Genomic DNA, 19,724 nt, shown 5'->3' on the forward strand with positions numbered 1-19,724 from the left:
CCTGGCGCAGCGGATGACAGACGGGTTCCGCCTGCAGGCTTATTGTCAGGCGAAATCTCTGCCTCCCAGCTTTGATTTCCTAAGCCCAACTGGGTGTATTTCTATGGCTTCTGCTCCCCCTTCCCATCCCCAAGGCTCCTCCCCTGATTTCTGGAGCTGGCAGGCTTGTCTTTTTGCACTCTGGATCGCTGACAGTCGGATGGCAGCCCTGAGCTGCCATCTAGAGATTAGATATTAGATAACCTTTATTGTCATTTTTTCCTGTGGGCACAACGGCACACATTAAAAATGAAATTTAGTTGCCTGCTCTCCAAGTGTACCCATACATAACACACATTTAAGCATACTATATACAACATATGTATAGACCTACACCCTTGCATATAAATACATATAAATAATAATCACTGTCCATCTTGAATACATAACTGGAGGAGGAAGCTTTAGAGTTCACAAGGTTAATACTGTATGGAGCAAAGCTGTGACTGAATCTGGATGTTCTGCTTCGGATACCACGGAGCCGCCCCCCCTCCTCCCAGAAGGGAACCAGGAAAACAGGTCGTGGAGAGGACGTGTCGTGTCCCAATCTGGCGGACAATCCTGCTCAAGCAACGCTTCTGTGCCACGTCCCGGATGGAAGGGAGGGAACAGCCAATGATCTTTACAGCCGTCCTCACCACTCTCTGCTCTGCCTTCCTGTCCAAAGCAGGGATAATTGAGATTGGGGGGCACGATAGGAGTGGGGAGGCTGGGCTGCCTAGGAGGGGCATGTCGTGTCCCCGGATCTGAACAAATTGGTGCATTCAGGAAAAGGAACCTGGGAGAAAGGAAGAGAAGAATTTTCTCTCCGAGACGCCCCCGAGGGGGAAATTGTTTGTGTCTCTCCAGTCTTCTTTCCCAGCAATTAATTTAACTCTTAAAAATAAGCCAGCGATCGTCAGAGAGAAGCTCTTTATTTTCATTTTCCGCTCTCCCTCAAATCATCTTCTGCACCCCTTTGAGACTCATTGCTTCTCATGTCCTTTTTAATACAAATTCCAAATTTTCCACGCTCGCTTGCCCAAATGAAATTCCAGATGGCCAGGGTTGGCAGCGGAGAAAGACCCCCGGCTCCTCCTTCCTGTTAGCCAGCGCTGATGCTATCACTGTCAGCGTTCGCCACAATTCATGGTTTATGCCCCAGTGGAAACGGTAAGGGTTGGCCCACTCACGGCTGCTCAAATTAAAATTAAATTTAAATGTGCAAGGGTATTCCTGGCCAAGATTCCCCCGCTGAGGCCACAAGGGCTGCCCTTATGCTAGCTAGGCTTAATCAAGCTGCAAAGAGGAGACATTTTGGAAATAGTTAAAAAAAAAGTGTTGGTATCCAAGCAATGTACAATGGTTACATCACAGACTTTGCATTAGAGCAAGAGGAAGCAAAACAAATAACTGCTTGGCTTCTGATTCAGGCACTGGAGTTCAAAAACTGTCCGAAATGGGAACAGAGCCGAAATAAGCACAGACTGTAAACAGGAAAAAGGTCCCAGAAATTTAAAAAAGCAAAAAAACATAAAACCGGAGGGAGCCCAGAAATCTGCTTTGAACTAAGGCAAGCTTCTTGTCGCTCTAAGTCCAGCAGTGTCCACTTTGCCGGCCACAGAAGATCTTCCTGACTCCTTCGAGCAATGATTTAATGCAAACCTCCTGCAAACCAAGCAGGAGCTTTGCCTTCAGCTGCATCGCTGCCCTTTCCTAGCCACAAAAGTTGGGGTTTTTTGACAGCACTCAAAACATCCCCAAGCCTGGTCTTGCTTGTCAGAATCCTGCCTCAGGCTAAGCCATGGATTGGTTCACTGTAGTTTCCTGAACCCTCCCAGAAAGGCCAGGTCGGAGAGCATCTCGAATGAAATTCATCCCATTTGGGCTTAGGTGCAACGTGTGAACTGGATCACAGACAGACAAGCGTCTCTGGGCCAGGATCTCCTAAGCCCAACTCGGCCAGATGCCTGACTTCGATAGGTTCCTGCACCCGCCGGAGGAGGCTTGAGGAGGGCACTGGGGGCTGGCTCAGAGGGGGAAGACCCCCTCCCTCTGCTTCCTTACTCAAGGAAAGCAACCTTAGAAGTCAAAGAAGCTCTTCCCTTCTTCCCTCTTCTAACCGCCCCCCCTGCGGGCTTCCCTCCCATCCCGGCCTTTCTAGAGAAGCAGCCACTGGTTCACCAAGCCATAAATCACATCCAGGCAGGTTAAACAGAAGCTTTTGGACTTCAAAACTTTGGCTTAAGGTTATGAAAAATTGCTTCCTCTCTCGTAAAGTGCCGTTCCCAACCCTTCTGTGGTGTCTAGACAGCTTAAACATCCAGCTTCTTCTTCTTTAAAAGGCCCAGGAGGGTTGTTGTCATTTTTTAATTTGCAAAAAATAAAAAGGACGGGAGGGAGGAGGAGGAGGAGGAGGAGGATGAGGAGGGGAGACAGAGAGGATGGAAGAGAGAGGAAAAAATGCTTCCAGGCAGCTGCTGAGGTAGATTAAAGTAGCAGAGAGGCAGGACGGTTTGGGATAACGTCTTTATATGTACTCCCTGACTTATAGCAGTTCATTTAATGACCGTTCAAAGTTACAACAGCACTGAAAAAAGCGACACGATCACGCTTGCGATTGTTGCGGCGTCCCCAGGGTCAGGTGATCAAAGTTTAGGGGCTTGGCAACCGACTCGTACTTATGACGGTTGCAGCATCCTGGGGTCACGGGATCCCCTCTTGCGATCTTCTGACAAGCAAACTCACTGGGGGAAGCCGGATTCATTTAAGAACCACGTCACTAACTTAACAAGTGATTCATTTAACAACTGTAGCAAGAAAGGTCGTAAACTGGGCCAAAACTCACTTAACAAATGTCTCGCTTAGCCTCAGAAATTTTGGGCTCAGGCGTGGTCATAAGTCAAGGACTATCTGTACTCAGAGAAGGTGAAAAATATGGGGAGGCGAGAGAGGAGCACAGGGAAGAATAAAAATGGGTCTAGGGGGCAAGGAAGAGACCCCCCCACACCAATGATTCTCTGGGTCAGCCAGCGGTACCTTGGAAGGCTTCAGTCCCTCGGGTTCTGCAGACTCTCCGCTTCACTTCCCGTGAAAGGCACCGTTCTTGGCTGGAAGGAAGGTGAAAAATAGGTCAGGAATTTTCACTGGGCTCGGCCAGGGCTGCAGGCACAGATCGCAGCCTCCTCTGAGCCCCAAGGAGGGTGGGGGTGGGGGGGTTGGAGTGTCCATTCGCCCACAGCTGCACAGCTGGACGTGCAGAAAAAGGACCTGGGGTGGCTAAAGGCAATCCCAGCCTCAAACGCCCCTCAAACGGGCTGGGGTGTCGGTTGTGAGTTCGAGTGGTGCTGCAGATGAGCTGGCTGCGAGGCTGGTTGCAGCCACAGAAAAAGGCATTTCAGGGCAGAGGGAGGGAAGAGGCCTCAGAGTGAGCAACGCCGACCTACATTTCATCCATCATTTCCCAGCCTCAACGCGTCCGGCAAACCTCTCCGCTTATTTCAACTTTGGTTTCCATATCTGATCAAGCAACACTGACTGGGCAGCAGCGGGACAGGGCAGGCAGGCTGGGAGAAACAGCCTGGTGTGATTGTGAGTTTGTGCAAATTTCCAGCAGATGGAGACAAAGCCGGCTGAATGCTGCCTCTCTTTCCCGGTTTGAAATGAAGAATGAAACCGTCCGCTGGACAAACCTGAAACTGATCTAATCCCAGATTTTGTGAATGGAGCTGTCCATTCAGAGAAAAAATCTTCCGTTGATTGAAACCTTTTGCAGCAGTCCATTAATTTAACCAACTGCGCTGAAATAAAAGGATATTATTCCTCCCGCCTGCTCAAGTCTCCCAGGTGGAATTTCACAGAAGTTTGACTCCCCCCCTTCAGTCTGCAGGGGACTTTAAGCCTCGCTTGTCTTCTTAAAAGCAACTCCTAACTGTTGCCTTTAAGTCCACAAGTCTTCAAGTTCCCAAGGGGGACAGCCCACCTCCCACCCTGGTACAGGTCTCCCGCTCAAGCAGTGGGCTGGGCTAGAAGACCTCCAAAGTCCCTTCCCGTTCTGTTACTTTGTTAATTAGAGAACTGCGCTCCTTTTGCAGGAGTAAAAGTCGTCAAGACTTTTCAAAATCAAACTTTGGGGGATGGATTTGTTTCAGGATTGTCCAGGGGGTCGGGATAGATAGATGTGGCTAGAACCCTCAAACAAAACCCTTAAAAGCCTCTCTCCTTTCCAACAGCTTTTGCAGCATCTTCCCACCGTTTAACAACAACCAACCAGGTTTGCACAGGAATGAATTCCAGCCTGCCCGGCATTTCTGCAACGATGGGATGGAATTTATGCACCAGGAACTACAACCAAGGAGGAAGTGAAATGTTGCAGGCCAAGTTTAGGATGAGAGATCAGGGTGACCCCCCCCCCCCTGCAGAGCCCCTCAGATTGTGGACCTGAAATTTCTATCAGGGAATGCTAAAAGGGGATGGAGAACATGCATCACTTGGTGCCCCAAAACCCGGACTGGGCTGTCAAAACATAGAAAGAACATCCACTCTGCAAATTGTTTCTAAAGGTTGCTCAGGCTTATAAAAGAATCCAGTGCAACGTACACGTTAGTATCACCTTTACAATTTTCACAAACATTTTGCAGAAGGGAACCTCTGCTTTATACGATCCATTCTCTCTCTCTCTCTCTCTCTCTCTCTCTCTCTCTCTCTCTCTCTCTCTCTCACACACACACACACACACACACACACACACACACACCTCTTCAAATTCTCCTCTGCTCCCTACTTAAAGAAGCCCTTTTTGTTTCCCCAAATAATTTGCAGCAAGCCCACTTTTGATTTTCTTCTATCACCGCTCCCCTTGAAAAACAGTGTTTGAATCTATGGCACCCAGACCAGTCTCTGCGGGGGGGGGGGGATGCAGGCGCCCCCCCTCTCTCCCACCCGCCCTCTTTGCTCTGCTATTGATCAGTTTCTTCCAAATTAATCCTGCAGGGCCACTCAGCCGGGCAGTGCCTGCTGCTTGGCCCTGAATGCCGACGGCCCCGCCAGCCCCGTCCTGCCAACTCCTCGTGTCTGCTAAGCTTGCCAGCCCTGCCACATCTGCCTGGAACTCAACGCCAGGGCCAAACGCAACTTTTAAAGGCTGGTGTGGTGCCAGGCCAGGCTTAAATGCTGATAAATGCAGCTTAGCACTTTCGAGAGAACACAGGGAGGCTTCCTGCGCCCACACCCAGAGAGAGAGACTGGATACCAGTCAGAGACGTTTGGGGTGGGGGCAAAGAGGGGCAGAGAGAGGGAGGCGCACAGGATGAGGGTGGGGAGGGTGTTAGATAAAAGGAGCCACTCTCGTACTTCTGCCGCAGAGGAGCAGAAGGGCCCCCAAACCTTGCCACTGAGAATCCCAGAGAGAGGGAAGGAATTATGAAATACGTAGAAAACTGGAGAGGAATAGGATCAAGTACATTCAGTTTTAATTAAATGTAACTGAAATAAAATTAAATTTAGGGTTTACACCCCCACCCCTCCACACACACACTGGGCCATTATTGTGCTAATATTGTGCAAAAGGATAGAAGAGAAGGGCAGAGAAGGGAAGGAGAAGAAGACAAGAAGGAAAGGGGAAAAGAAAAAGAAAAGAGAAAGAGAAGAACAAAAAATGGAAAGAGAAGAAGAAAGACATGGGAGGGAAGGAAGGAAGGGAGGGAGTGAGGGAGAGAGAGAGAAAGAAAGAGAAAGAAAGAAAGAAAGAAAGAAAAAGAGAAGAAGGAAGGAAGGAAGGAAGGAAGGAAGGAAGGAAGGAAGGAAGGAAGGAAGGAAGGAAGGAAGGAAGGAAGGACTGGATCCCCCAAGTACAAGGACGTTTAGGTGTTTAGAGAATGTGCCTTCCAGACACGGCGGTCTAGGGTCCCCATTGTTCTGCTGTCAGTGCCCAGTGCCCAGGGCAGGCCAGCCCTTCTGGAGGGTCCAGGGGTGGGATGGGGGCTTCTTTCCAAGGCTCGTTACCTTGACTGACCACTCCCCAGTCTAACTCATGAGACCGAACCTGGGCAAGCGGCAGGAAGGGGCTTCCCAGATGGCACAGAAGCCGCACTGCTCTTTACTGCTCTGCCAGTCATCCCAGGAACGTGTGGAAGGGGAGGCGAAGGAGTGGGAATCCTTCCCAGCCAGGAAAAGCCTGCAGAGGTGAGGGAGGGGGCTGTCTGGGGAAGCCCTGGGTCCAGGAGACAGCTCCAACGGCCACCTCTGCCCCCGCCTTGCCCCCTTCCGCCGCCCTACACAAACCTGGAAAACATGGGCTGAAACGTGGAAGCCAAAGGAAGATCAGGAAGGGGAAGGCCACTTGGCAGTTTCCCCTCCTCGGCCTCCCTGGAAGAAAACCTGAATGGGCGCTCTGTCTGGGGGCATCTCTCGTGCAGCCGAGGGACGGGACGGGACAGGCCAGTCTTCAGAAGCTGCCCCAAGGGCCGGCGGCACAGAGCCCGCCTTTCACGCAACCCGCGTCTTCTGACAATGGCACGCCACAGACCAGCCTGGCCCAAAAAAATCTGAGGAAGGGAAATGCTAGGGATGCCTGGGGTTTCTGGAAACAGGCGACCTCCATCCCAGAGGCCGGAGGAATAAGACCGATATTCATCAGCCAGACAAGCCCAGCCACTGTTCGGCTGGGCGGCTCCGTTCCCCTCAGGCCGAGTCCCCTCCCTTGAAGCCCTGTGTGTTTTTCTTCTTCCATCCCACGAAAAATGAAAATGGAATATTTCAGAGGGCCAAAGAATGGGGACTGTGAAAATATTTTCCTTTTGCTGCCACGAGGCATGCCAAAGAAGTATTTTCAGCAAAGCAGCAGCGGCAGCAGTTGAGGCTTCCGGCAGGCTGGGCCTGGTGATCTGGAGGTAGGCGGGGGAGGGTGCCAAGCTTCTGGAAGGGGCAGCTGCTTTTCCAAACATCTGCCTGCCTGCCTGCCTCTCTGCCTACTATCTATCTCTCTATCTCTCTATTTTCTATCATCTATCCCTGTTTATCTCTCTCTCTCTCTCTACTATCATCTATCCGTTTATCTATCTTCTATTATCTGTCTGTCTATCATCTATCTATCTATCTATCTATCTATCTATCTATCTATCTATCTATCTATCTATCTATCTATCTATCTATCTCTTCTATCATCTATCACTGTCTATCTATCTATCTATCTATCTATCTATCTATCTATCTATCTATCTATCTATCTATCTACCTATCTATCTATCATCTATCACTGTTTATCTATCTATCTCAATCTCTATCTTCTATCTTCTATCATCTATCATCTATCACTGTCTGTCTGTCTGTCTATTATCTATCTATCTATCTATCTATCTATCTATCTATCTATCTATCTATCATCTATCTATCTATCTATCTATCTATCTATCTATCTCTATCTTCATCATCATCATCCATCCATCCACTTTTTTCCTGAGCAGTGTAAGTGGGGAGGGAGAAAGCATACTCTGCTCCAACCTGGTGCCCTCCAGATGTGTTGGAACAATCTTAACACATCTGGAAGGCTCCAGGTGGGGGAAGACAGTTCAGGAATAAAATAACAATAACAGCAGATGCAAATGGCTGGACATGGGCTCTACTTTATGCCACAGTGGGAGGGATCCCTTCCTCAGCTATCAATGTCCAGATCACCCCACCACAGCCTGGTCCCACTAACAGATTCCTGGTGACTAAACTCTGGCAATGCTGAATTTGCAACCCTCCAGCTAAATTAAGTCTATTCTTGGCTTAGCAAGGGCTAAGCTATTTTTACTGCTTTGTTCGGATCCAGCGACTAGTTTACCAAGTTCTTAAGTAACTGGCTTCCATCTGCTTCTTCAGAAATATTGTGTTTCCATCCAGATTGTAGGTTTCTGCTCTGGGCCTATTCTGTTTCTTACCCAGCACCACACCTCTCAAGCAAACAAGGAATCCACCCACACGTTCTCCTTCCTTCAATGTTGGAAGGGCAAGAAAACAGCACATGGCAAGGCTAAATGCAATGGTGCTGGCACAAAAATAATTTGTATGTACTAATTTATGGATTTGCTAAGGCCATCCAGTTCCAAAAAGATGATGGGCATCTTACAGTTTGTCCAATCTAGAAATTCAAAACACTAACACAACCCCGTGACTGGCCAGGCTAAAGCAGCATTTCCAACATTCAATCATGGTCTGTTCCTTGTCTTCCAATCAAGCAGACGTGCTAAATAAGAACCAAAGAGATTCGCTCTGAGGACACACCGGGAAGGGCCAGGCACACTCAGGCCAAGTGTGTGTTTGTGGGTTTCGTTTTTTAGTTTGCTCCAGAGAGAAAATGCCAAGGAAATGCTGAAGGAAGTTGCTGCAACGAGAAACAAAACGAGACAGACTCTCTTCTCCACCTCTTGGCCTGACCTCAACATACAAGGGAGGCACCAGCACCCTCTAATCTTCTCCTCCTCCACATGTTGCTAACTCAAGAAAGAAAACCCAAACACGCTCCTTTTCAAAGACTTGCCTGCTCTCCTCCTCCCAAGTTGGCTTCCTTCTTGCTAGCTTGATCAGGAGTCAGGACTGAATCAAGGCCCCGATGAAAGAGTTAGTACCACTTTATAAGGCTTTGGTAAGGCCACACTTGGAATACTGCATTTTGGTCACCACGAGATAAAAAAGGTGCTGAGACTCTAGAAAGCATAGAGAAGAGAAGATGATCAGGGGGCTGGAGGATAAAACATACAAAGAACGGTTGCAAGAATTGGGTATCTCTAGTTTAATGAAAAGAAGGACTAGGGGTGACATGATAGCAATATTCCAATATTTGAGGGGCTGCCACAAAGAAGAGGGGGTCAACCTATTCTCCAAATCACCTGAAGGCAGGACTAGAAGCAATGGATGGAAACTAATCAAGGAGAAGACCAACCTACAACTAAGGAGAAATTTCCCGACAGTGAGAAAAATTAACCAGTGGAACAGCTTGCCACCAGAGGTTGTGGCTGCTCCATCACTGGAGGCTTTTAAGAAGAGGCTGAACAGCCACTTGTCTGAGATGGTCTAGGGCAGACATGTCAAACACAAGGCCCGGGGGCTGGACCCGGCCCGCGAAGTGGTTTCATGCGGCCCGTGAAGCCATCCTGGAAATAGTGAGGGACCGGCCCCCACTGCCTTGGCCCCGGTCCAGAGACCCTCCTTCTGCCAGAGACCCTCAGATCTCTCCCACTCCTGCCCAGGCCCCCGTAGGCACCCCTGATGCGAACGATGTAGAGCTGGCCACGCCCACCCAGTAGGCCAATACACACTATAGCCACACCCATCCGGTAGGCCACGCCCACCCTGGCCACGCCCACCCGGCCCCTTGAGGGCAACCGCAATGCTGATGCGGCCCTCAATGAAACGGAGTTTGACAGCCCTGGTCTAGGGCTTCCTGCTTGAGCAGGGGGTTGGACTAGAAGCTTCCAAGGTCCCTCCCAGCTCTCTTATTCTGAAACTTGGCATTTCCTCCCCCTGAGCTGGATGCTCACCTCCCATTGCCCCCAGACAGGATGGCCCTTTCAAAGTACAAAAGCTTTACTCCTTGCAACAGAAGGCCATGCGTGTTTGTTCAGGAGCAGAAGAGCCAAATACGCAACCGATCGCAGCCTAACGCACTGAGAGTTTTGGGATCTCTTCAAGATGTATTTACCCAGCTGGGCAGACCTACTAGATAAGCAGGAGAAGAGCAGGAGCACACTCAGCATACCAGCACTTTTTCCCTCCCTTATCCCAAGTGTCAGGCCAGAGAGGGGTCCTTCCTGAGTCAAAACCGTGGCACCCACCGGCTACCCCTGGAGATCCAACTTGAGAAGGCGGAGAATGGCTAGGATGCAGCCTTACGTTGGGATAAGCGAGCCTCGAAATGCCACAGAATGGCTGGCACTGCCCAGCTGGTCAAAGGGTGAACGCATGGTGCCCAGGTGGTCCAAGCAACTACAAGGAGATTCTCCAGGTAGGTGAGCAGAAGAGAACAATCCCTTCAGCTTTGCTTTTGGGCCAACAATGAATTTTCCTTCCAGATGGCCCAGATTCTTACACAAAAAAAAACCCTGAGATTTTCTTAATGGCTGAAATGCCTGTCCAGGCTTGAACTTACTGTGTTGAAAATCCCAAAGCAACTCCAGCCTCCCAGAATAACTTTGGGTAGTGAGATGGGCAGTATGTAAAGTTAATAAATAAATGCATGAAAATAATCAAACTCCACCAATGTCTGGCCTTTTCCCTTTAAAAATGGGAAGGTCCAGGAAGGTAAGAACAGGGCCTAAGTTCAACGCAAAGTGATACAGGACATCACAGTCCATCTGCCATCTGCCCAAACTCTCCCGATAAAATCCAGATTACGGTTACCGCAAAAAGCACATTATTCTGTCAGGTCATCATAAAACAAAGAACACAACAGACTGCAGAAGAAAATCTCATACTGATGCAATGAAGAAAGCTACAATAAAACTCAGAAATAAAACTCAGATTGACGAGCAAGATTACTTGCAAGCAAAACTTGCATTAGTTTTGGCAAGTGCCCGAAAACTAATGGGGTTAGTATCAGATGAAGATCCCGTTTCTGGGGAGAGGCTGCCATTCTCTGAAATTCTTCCCCAGGCCAGTTTGTAGGAGATGCAACAGCTTCAGCTATCTTGATCAGGCAAAAGGCTGCGCAATTGACCAGAAGGTGCAAATTTTGCACAACTCAGACGAAGCTGGAAGAAAAGGCCTTCCCCTTTGTCCCTTCCTTTCCCTGCCCAGATAACAAAGGGTCATCTCTTCTGAAAATCCTTCTGAATCGTGAGGGGTGTCATCTTGATCACCCAATCTATCAGCTAAGTGAGAGGTGTATTTCGGACCTCTTCAAGTACGAGAAAATCTGGGCAAACGAGTGCAAGAGATTTGAACCAGCTCGAAGGCAGCCTTAGTTTGCTGGTGGGCAGCTGATGTCTTGACACGGGCACAACATACCTCTGGCAATGGGCAATTGCACAGAAGAAGACCTCCATCTGTCCCACAGCACGCAGAGTTTCTTCCCTGTTGCTGGTAGAAAAATACAAGCTGCACATTTTCAGAGCAGACTCAAGAAGAGAACATTTCATGTATAAGGTGGTGGAGACCAGGTCATCCAGAGTAGCTCTTGAACCAGAAGACAGCAGAGTGAAAGTTTGCAGAGCTGCATTCCTCCACACTGCAACTTCTTTGGGAAGATTCAGGGATGGGCAGATGGGCAGGTGCCCTCTTCTTGCTCCCTGGCACTCCCTTTGATGTGCCAGACTCTCTTCGTATTGAGGACAGAAGAGGCGTGCAGGTCTTTTGGCGAGCAGATCCTGGCAGCCCCAACTCCCATTGTTTGGCGACTCCTCAGAGGACGCAGCTGTCCAGGTCAAACCCAGCCAGTGTCCCAACAGCTTCCATTCCAGCCAAACAAAGGCATTCAAAGAGCTTTCCTGGGGGGGGGGGTGCATGTTGACACAGCTGGGAGGAGGAACCTGAGGACTCATCCTCCTTGCAGGGGGGAGGGCTGCTGCAGCCCGAGGATCCTGCTCCTTCCCCAAAAGGTCCACTTTGGGGAGGGGGAACCAATAAACAGCAGCTCTTTCCTCCTTCCAAGAAGATTGTTGATTGGGGTTGACGTCTTAAATACTCTGAGCAAAGTCTGCTGCAGTTGCTTTTAGGGTGCACGGGGAACCCTAAACTGGGTTAAGATGGAGGGTCCCAACAGGACAGCAGCTTCTTCTCCAGGGTGAGTCCAGCAGACAACACACAGAAGCTCACATACGGAGGGATATGCAAGGAATAAGAGTTGTATCTGTCCCCTGTCAGAAGTTTTGGAAAACTGGGGGGGGGGGTTTCCCCCCCTCTTAATTTTTTTCAGAAGAAAGCAAGTAACTAAAATGAAGTTCAACTCCTGAACTTATTTGCATTGTTTCCTCCTTTTTGGGTGGGTGGATTTGCCACTTCCTGTCTCGTTAGCAGACCTGGGATTCTCTGGTGGTATTCACTGATTTATTTAGCAAACATCTCACGGAACGTGACTCTGAGAAGCATCCAAGCCACAATTAAAACAATATCACAACTGTTAAAACTCTTTTGAAAGAAATAAATGAAAGCAAGATTGCAGGAGAACCTCCATCTCAATGCAGCACAACCAATCGCACAGACTCTCCTTGGGACTCCCCAAGGTTGCTTATCCCCAAGGTTGGTATCCCACCCCAGCACTAAAGTCAACCCTGATCACTTCCGGAGCTTAGCCAAGGGACCATCCAAACCGAAGGAGCACATCCTGGTAAATGATGATCCAGGTCTTAAGCCATCGTGTGGTCTGACTATCTGAGCAGAACAAGAAGCTCAATGTGAGTTGAATAAAGAACGCAAACCAGCTACGGTGGCTTATTCAACAAAGGCTGCTTGGGCAAACCCATGGCTTAACAATATGTCTGAGTCCTATAAAAGACCAACAACTGCCAAAGGCAACCCAAGGCCTTCCTTGCTTTTTTCTCCAGACTGGATGCAGACCTGGATCTGCTTAAGAGACGTTTTTCTCTCCCTTGCCAAACTGCAATCCATTCTTGTTCGGGGATACTCATCTCTTTCTAAATCTAGGCTAGCAACTCTCTTCATGCACATTTGTAGACAGCAAGCCATCCTGAATTCTTTTTCTCCGCACCACAATAGGCAGGCAAAACTCTCCAAGACTGGCCAAAACCTGGACACCAGTAAGAGAAGAACCCCTCCTAGAGGACAAAGGAGGCCATCCCACAGAGCGTAAGAGGCCATCCTCCTCTTCAGGAGAGGAGCTCAACTGAGTCCCAGCAAGACCGAAAATCCAGGCCACCTGGAAGGTCAGCGATGGGAGACGAACTCTGACAGTCTTGAAATGCTTTGGGCTGTCATGGCAAGGGTCCAAGGTTACGTCAAGGTTCAGTCCTCAGCATCCACGGGAAAGAGCCCTCTACGAAACTGCCAATTCAGGAACGTAAAACCAGGTGAGCCGATAGTCTCATTCAGTGGCTTGGTTTACCTGTGGCACTTAGCCCCGGGTTGTGGAAAATGCAGTTGGCTGACTAAGCGCAAGAGCCAGGCTCACCCATTGTGCTAAGCTATAAAACCAGAGTTTACCAACACCCACAGCATGATATTCGACCTAGATCCACGTAAAGCGGTTTCTACAGATCCCGTCTCTAGTCATGGAACCGGCATGCAGATGTGTGGCAGATCCACCTGGTGTGAAGAGAGAGATCCTTGAAAGAGCGCAACAGTACGATGAGCTTGAAAACCCCACATCTGAGCCAGGAGAAAGTAGCCATTGTCCTCGTTCCTGGACTCAGAAGGGCTGGCAAGCTCCCCATCATTGTGTGCTGCGAGGGGCCCACTTAGGTGCTTGTTTGTTTGTTTCTTCACTGACGGGCTTCTGGGCTGCTAAATGAGGAACAAATGCAGAACATTCCTTTATCTCCAGCAAAAGCAAGGCAATAAAATGTATTTCTAATGGGAGGAAAATAGAACTGTACATTTAATTTCTCCTAAACCATTTGCTTCCACTTAGGACTCAGAGCAAAGCCAGGGATGCTGGCAGAAACAAAGATCTCCCTTGACCAATGATCAGTTTATAGAGACAGAGGCCTTTGCTTCCCGGAGGCACTTCTATTCACACAAACAGGCGGGAGAGAGGCAGGATGGATGCACCAGTGCATTCCTAGGTGAGTTTCCCCTTATCAGTCTCTGACCGAGCTCATAATTCTCTGGTGGACACCAAGTATGGCAAAATCTCCTGAAGGAATCAGACCTGTAGCAACAAGCAACAACTTGGAGGCTTCCTTGCTGGCTTGAGTAAGCCAGATTTTCTCACGCAGCTTCTGAAGAAGTCAACTCAAGAGGACAGTGTCGTCAGATAGCTAATTCAAAGGCCAGGAAGAAAGGAAGGCTGGTCCTCCCGAAGAGGTGAAAGGAAACCAGGCCATCAAAGAACACGGTGGCCGGACCTTCAAAGCTGGCACCGGCCAGAGCATAGAAAAACTCAATGAAGTAGTGCAAGATCAGAAGATGGGGAGAGATCTGGCCCACGGGCCCACCACCTTTGCCCTCTAGACAGTTGCTAACAGCTGGAACAGCAGGGATCTTTCATAGCTGCCAACGCTGGGGAGCACCAAAGGCTCCAGGCACATCCAAATAGCCCCCCAGGGACACCCATTGGCCTCCACACCAACAGCCAGGGAAGTCCTGTAGGGTATCTTAGATTCAACGCTAAGCTGCGCTTCACACGTGGTGCTCAACCAGATGCCCACAACTATTGGATTCATCAAAAGCCAAAAGTCACGGCTTAGGAGCCACAATTGCCTGGATTAAATTCAACAACACACCAAACCAAAAGTAAGCAAATCACATGAGGGCTTAGCACAATATGAACCAGACCCACAAGGAAAGAGGCAGGTAAACTTGACATATCGCAAAACACCTTTTTTTGCAGCTTCAATAACCAAAGCCATTAGGGAACTCTCCTGTTAGCCATTCCATTTGGGGGGCGGGTTTATATCAAGACAATAGGGAGCAGCCTCACTTGGTTCAATGCCCCTTCCATTAGAGCCCCCCAAACCCAGCCATCCACCTCCACCTTCTCTTTGAATGGCAAAACACACCCAGAGCCTTGGTGGAGCAGTGGGCTGATGCCTCCTTAAGTAACACCAGCTGCCTGCAATTAGTGCAGGTTCGAGTCCCACCAGGCTCAGGGTTGACTCAGCCTTCCATCCTTCCGAGGTAGGTAAAATGAGGACCCAGATTGTTGGGGGCAATTAAGCTGACTTTGTAATAATGCCGCTTGGGGGGGGGGGCAAAAGCCCTAATAAGCAGGCATATACATAGAATGAAGGCTACTGCTAAGTTTGTAAGCCGCCCTGAGTCTTCGGAGAAGGGCGGGATATAAATAGAATTAAAATAAAAAAATAAAAAAAAATTGTCCCCCTTCAGTTATCTCAGTCCCCTTCGTGTCCTTACTTGAGCCTCTTCCCTTTCATCCGATTCCTTCCTGAAATTAATCAAACGTAGATCCAGGAGCCCAAATCCCTCTTCTTATGCTCACCTGGCCCTGCCTTTCACCAAATAGTGGATCTCTCTCTCTCTCTCTCTCTCTCTCTCTCTCTCTCTCTCTCTCTCTCTCTCTCTCTCTCTCTCTCTCTCTCTCTCTCTCTCTCTCTCTCTCTCTCTCTCTCTCTCTCAAGATTCCTCAAATAATGCTAGCCAGTCGCTGTGTTTGTCCCATGCTCCAAATACTTCTCTCTCTCTCTCTCTCTCTCTTTCATGCACACAAACAGTGGCTTCATTTATGTGCCTCATTTTCCACGAACAGGTTGCCCTCCAGGCCATCCACGGATGTGAGAATTTAGGAACAGCAGCCACATGGCCCTCACAACTGAAAATGAGGGCCAAGTGCCACTGACACTTCAACAACTGCAATTCTCTTTAAATGAGCCCGAAACATATTCCCAGGCAAGTTAACCATCTCCAAGGCTGGTGGTATCAGCATTCAGCATCAGTAAAGCAATTCATTCTGCAGCTCATCTTAAGAGCCATCACCCACTTTAAAGAAACAGCGAAAGGAAAATGTAGAACATAGAATCACAGGGTTGGAAGAGACCTTGAAGGTCTTCTAGTCCAACCCCCTGCTCAAGCAGCAGGTCTCAGTTCATTCCAGACAAATGTTTGTCCAATGTCTTCTATAAAACCTCTGGTGATGGAGTATCCACAACTTCCAGAGGCAAGCCTTTCTACTGATTAATTGCTCCTTAGTTCTAGACTGGATCTTTTTTTGAATGATCTTCCCACCATTGCTTCTTCTCCTGCCCTCAGGGCTTGTAAAGTGTAATGTAAATTCAGGGAGCCAGCCGCCTGCGGAAGAGAACCACCTTATCGCTAGACACTCTGCCTTTGTTCAACGTAAATACTCCATTTGTTATGATTGTAATCTTTTGCTCTGCTTTTCCTTCAATGGAGCTAAGGCAACAAACATGCTTTAACCACTACAGCCTTGTGAGGGAGGAGGGGGAGGAGGAGGAGTGGGGGAAGGAGAAGAAGCAGAAGGAGAAGGAGAAGGAGAAGGAAAAGAGAAAACAGGATCCGTTGAAGACCAGCTGAGAGTTTCATGACCAGATGGAGAATCTGAAGATCCTCACACTGACCCGATTTGCAGTTCCCAAACTAACATCTTACGTTACTGACAATTTTTATGAATGAAAAGCGATGGAGGAATAAGGCAACACACTGAAACAGACCCACAACAGGTTGCTCTTCCAGTCTCCAAATTCCAACTAGCGATGCTCCAAGTTGGAGCTGTTCTCGCCTCCCTTTGGCAATTGACCCCCGTGGACCTTCCTCTATCAAATTAGACAAGCAGTTACTTTTTCTGCCCCATCAGTTCAGAGTTGAGTAGCTCTGGGCTAGAGCAGCAGTTACAATGAGAAACAGATGCCAGGCACTCAGTTGCAAATCAAAGCTGACAACCGAGCAACAAGACTTAGCCTCGGAGCAAGTGTGGAATCCGTCAGGTAAGGCTACTGTGGAAACCCCTTGGGAGGGGCCTCTGTAATCACATGAGCCCCCTCCGCGTCCCAGGCCTGCCTGGAAGAGCCGAAGGAGAAGGGCTTATAATTGGACACACACACAATTCATGTTTCCTATTAGATGCGGCAAAAGGAGATAACTGCAAATAAAGCGGATACCTCCGCTCGGAGCCATCGCCAGCTGCCTTTTCAAACAGATGTTTCTGATTGCAAGGAGCTACTGCTGAAAGAGTCTGCAAACGCAGAGACCTTTTCGGCAAAAGCCAGCCTCTCTTCCACTCCAGGCATCTTCTCAGCAGCGGCCCCGAAGGGCGAGAAGGGCTGGACCAAGCAGGGAGCCGGCCAAGGGTTGGGGGTTCCACTGGGGAAAAGCAGCATCTGGTGCTCGGGGACCTGGGCGGGTTGGCCCTTCGCCAGAAGGAAGGATAGCTGGGGGATCCTCCAGAAAGCCTTCTCCTTCCAAAGGAGATGAAACAGTGCTGGAAGCATCAGCTCCCTGAGGAAGTTTGAGGATGTGCGAAGGGAAGAATTCCTTTTTTAAAAAGGACAGAATGGAGACCTTGGAAGCGGGAATGGATCTCATTTTGGAAGCATGGAGAAGGAGAAGACGTCTGCTTGAAAACTCTTGGTTCTCTCCTCCAGGGAAGCAGCGGGAAGATCTGGCTGATTTTTTTTTTAACGCTAGCTTTTTTATTGAAACGTTTAAACAGTAATAAAATATAATACAATATGAAATCAGAAGAAAGGAAACGTGGAAAAAGGAGGAATAGAAAATGTGCAAAAAATTAAAGAGAGACAGAAAGAAAGGAACAGGAACAGAAAAAGATATTTAAAGAAGTGACTTCTGGTCTTTACAAGCAAGCTTAAGTTGAGGTCCTCGCCTTACAACAGTTCATTTAGTGACCATTCAAAGTTACAACGGCACTGGAAAAAGTGAGTCATGACTGTTTTCACACTTACAACCGTTGCAGCATCCCCAGGGTCACATGATCAAAACTCGGAAGCTCGGCAACCGACTCGTATTTATGACGGTCGCAGCCAACCAGGGTCACGTGATCCCCTTTTGCGACCTTCTGACAAGCAAAGTCAATGGGGAAGCCAGATTCACTTAACAACCATGTTACTAACTTATCAACTACAGTGATTCACTTAACAACGGAGGCAAGAAAGGTTGCAAAATGTGGTAAAACTCACTTAACAACTGCCTCGCTCAGCAACAGAAATCTTGGGCTCCCTTGTGGTTGAGGACTGCCTGTACTTTACTTTACAATGATCACCCTCTTCTGTTCAGTTGTAAGGACTTGCTGTTGTAGATGCTTCCACACAAGTGCGAAGCCTTAGAGGCCAAGACAGGCTCCTCTGCTGGTTTATTTGCTGAATCTGGACTAGCAAGTTCTCGGTTTAAATCCCAGTTTAGCTCATTGGGAGGCGGGGGGGGGGGAGGAATGGAAATGGACAAGTAAGCTTTGGAAGAGGAGCAGTGAGGGCAGGTTGGTGTTTTGGGTCAATAGAGACCAGTCCTCAAATGCAGCATTTCTCAGCCAGAGAGCCTGTGCTGGCTGGAAGGTCAACATACTGAAAGCCACCCAGAGTCAGTGAAACAAGCAAACAAATTTCATAAACTGGAGCAGCGCTTGAGCACCATCGGCACTGACAAATTCACCATCGGTCAATTGCAAAAAGCAGCTCTACTCAGAGCAGCTGACATCTCGCGACGAGATCTTTAATTCCATCAAACGAGAACATCTGCCTCTCCCAGGTTCTAGGGAAGGACTCAATTGGTGGACAAACATGCCAAATCCAGTCTGAACATCTGGCTGACATCTGGCAATGGACCGTAGTAGTAGTAGTAGTAGTAGTAGTAGTAGTAGTAGTAGCAGCAGCAGTAGTAGTGATGATGATGATGATGACGACAACAACAACAACAATAATAATAATAATAATAATAATTTCCCACTTGAGTCTTTTCAGCTAGGAAAAAGGGACTGACTATCGGGCCTGGAGGGAGACAGAGTTCGAGCAAGCCACCCATTCCAGTCCCTCAAAATTCAAGGATTTAACCACAGCATAAAAACAACTCTGTGAAAGCAAAAAGCCAATATTTTAATCAGCCTCTTCAGTCTGACACACGCATTCCTTTGGTCTGATTAATGTCTCAGCCACATGACACGGAGGGAAGGTCAGCAGAAGGAAGTAACCAAATTAAGGTTAGGAAAATGAGCAGGAGTGAGACACCGACCCCCATACGCACTATAAAACAAGCAAAAGAGCCCCAGAAAAAAAATATTCTTCTTCAACCAAACCAAAGAAGAAGAGAAGAGAAGAGAGCTGCTGGACTGGCCACAAGAGATAAAATTAGAAATGAGACCATAAGAGAAAAAGTGGCATAGAACCAATCTTAAACTACATACAAAAACAGCAAATAAAGTGGTTTGCTCACCTGGAGAGGATGTTGTGGGATTCCACACCATCCAAGGCACGTACAAAAAGAGGAGAAGCTCAAGGTACAGAGGCAGACCCAGAAGAAGGAGATCATTAAGGAATTGGCAATTAATTAAAACAGCAGGCAGCGATCACAACATTATTCTTCCCTGGGCCTAACGCAGAGATTGCTGTATCTTATGAAAAGTGTAAAATGGCATCGGTTCTTATCATCTTGATGAATGCCAAGGAAACGGGAAATTTAACTGAACATTAAAAAAGTTGGAAAGCCTTAGTCCTCCCTCCAAGAGGAAGAGAAAACCTTTATTTACCACACCCTTGATGGACTCATTTGTGGGAGCAAGCTTCCAAGTCACACCAAAGTCAAAACGAGAGTTGGGCTACGGTCTGCATCAATTTCGACACGCAGACTTCTGAGTCACACAAAATGCTTCATCGTGCGGTAGAGAAAAGAGCAGGGTTTACTATCCTTCCTTCACCTTTCTCTGACTTCTGTTATGGCTGACCTTCTGCACTATACAATCAGCCTCTAAATTATTCCTAGCAAAAATACACAGGGAGAGAAAGTTGATAAAAGTCTTTGTACTGAATCATAACATCTAATCATAAGAGTGGTGCTAAGTAAACCTCTCCTTAGCTTTGCTTACAAATATTTACCGGATTATTTTAAGGAAGCCTTTGAAGAATAACGTG

At 48.2% G+C, this 19,724-nt stretch overlaps 1 protein-coding gene across 1 annotated transcript in view; it reads right to left on the reverse strand.

The window, feature by feature from the left end:
- ZFPM1 (zinc finger protein, FOG family member 1) overlaps positions 1-19,724 on the reverse strand; it is a 228,761-nt gene that overhangs the window by 89,033 nt on the left and 120,004 nt on the right. The gene's annotated exons all lie outside the window — the stretch shown is intronic.

The sequence above is a fragment of the Vipera berus genome (assembly GCF_964194415.1).
Source record: "Vipera berus genome assembly, chromosome: 10".
NCBI classification, from domain to species: Eukaryota; Metazoa; Chordata; class Lepidosauria; order Squamata; family Viperidae; genus Vipera; species Vipera berus.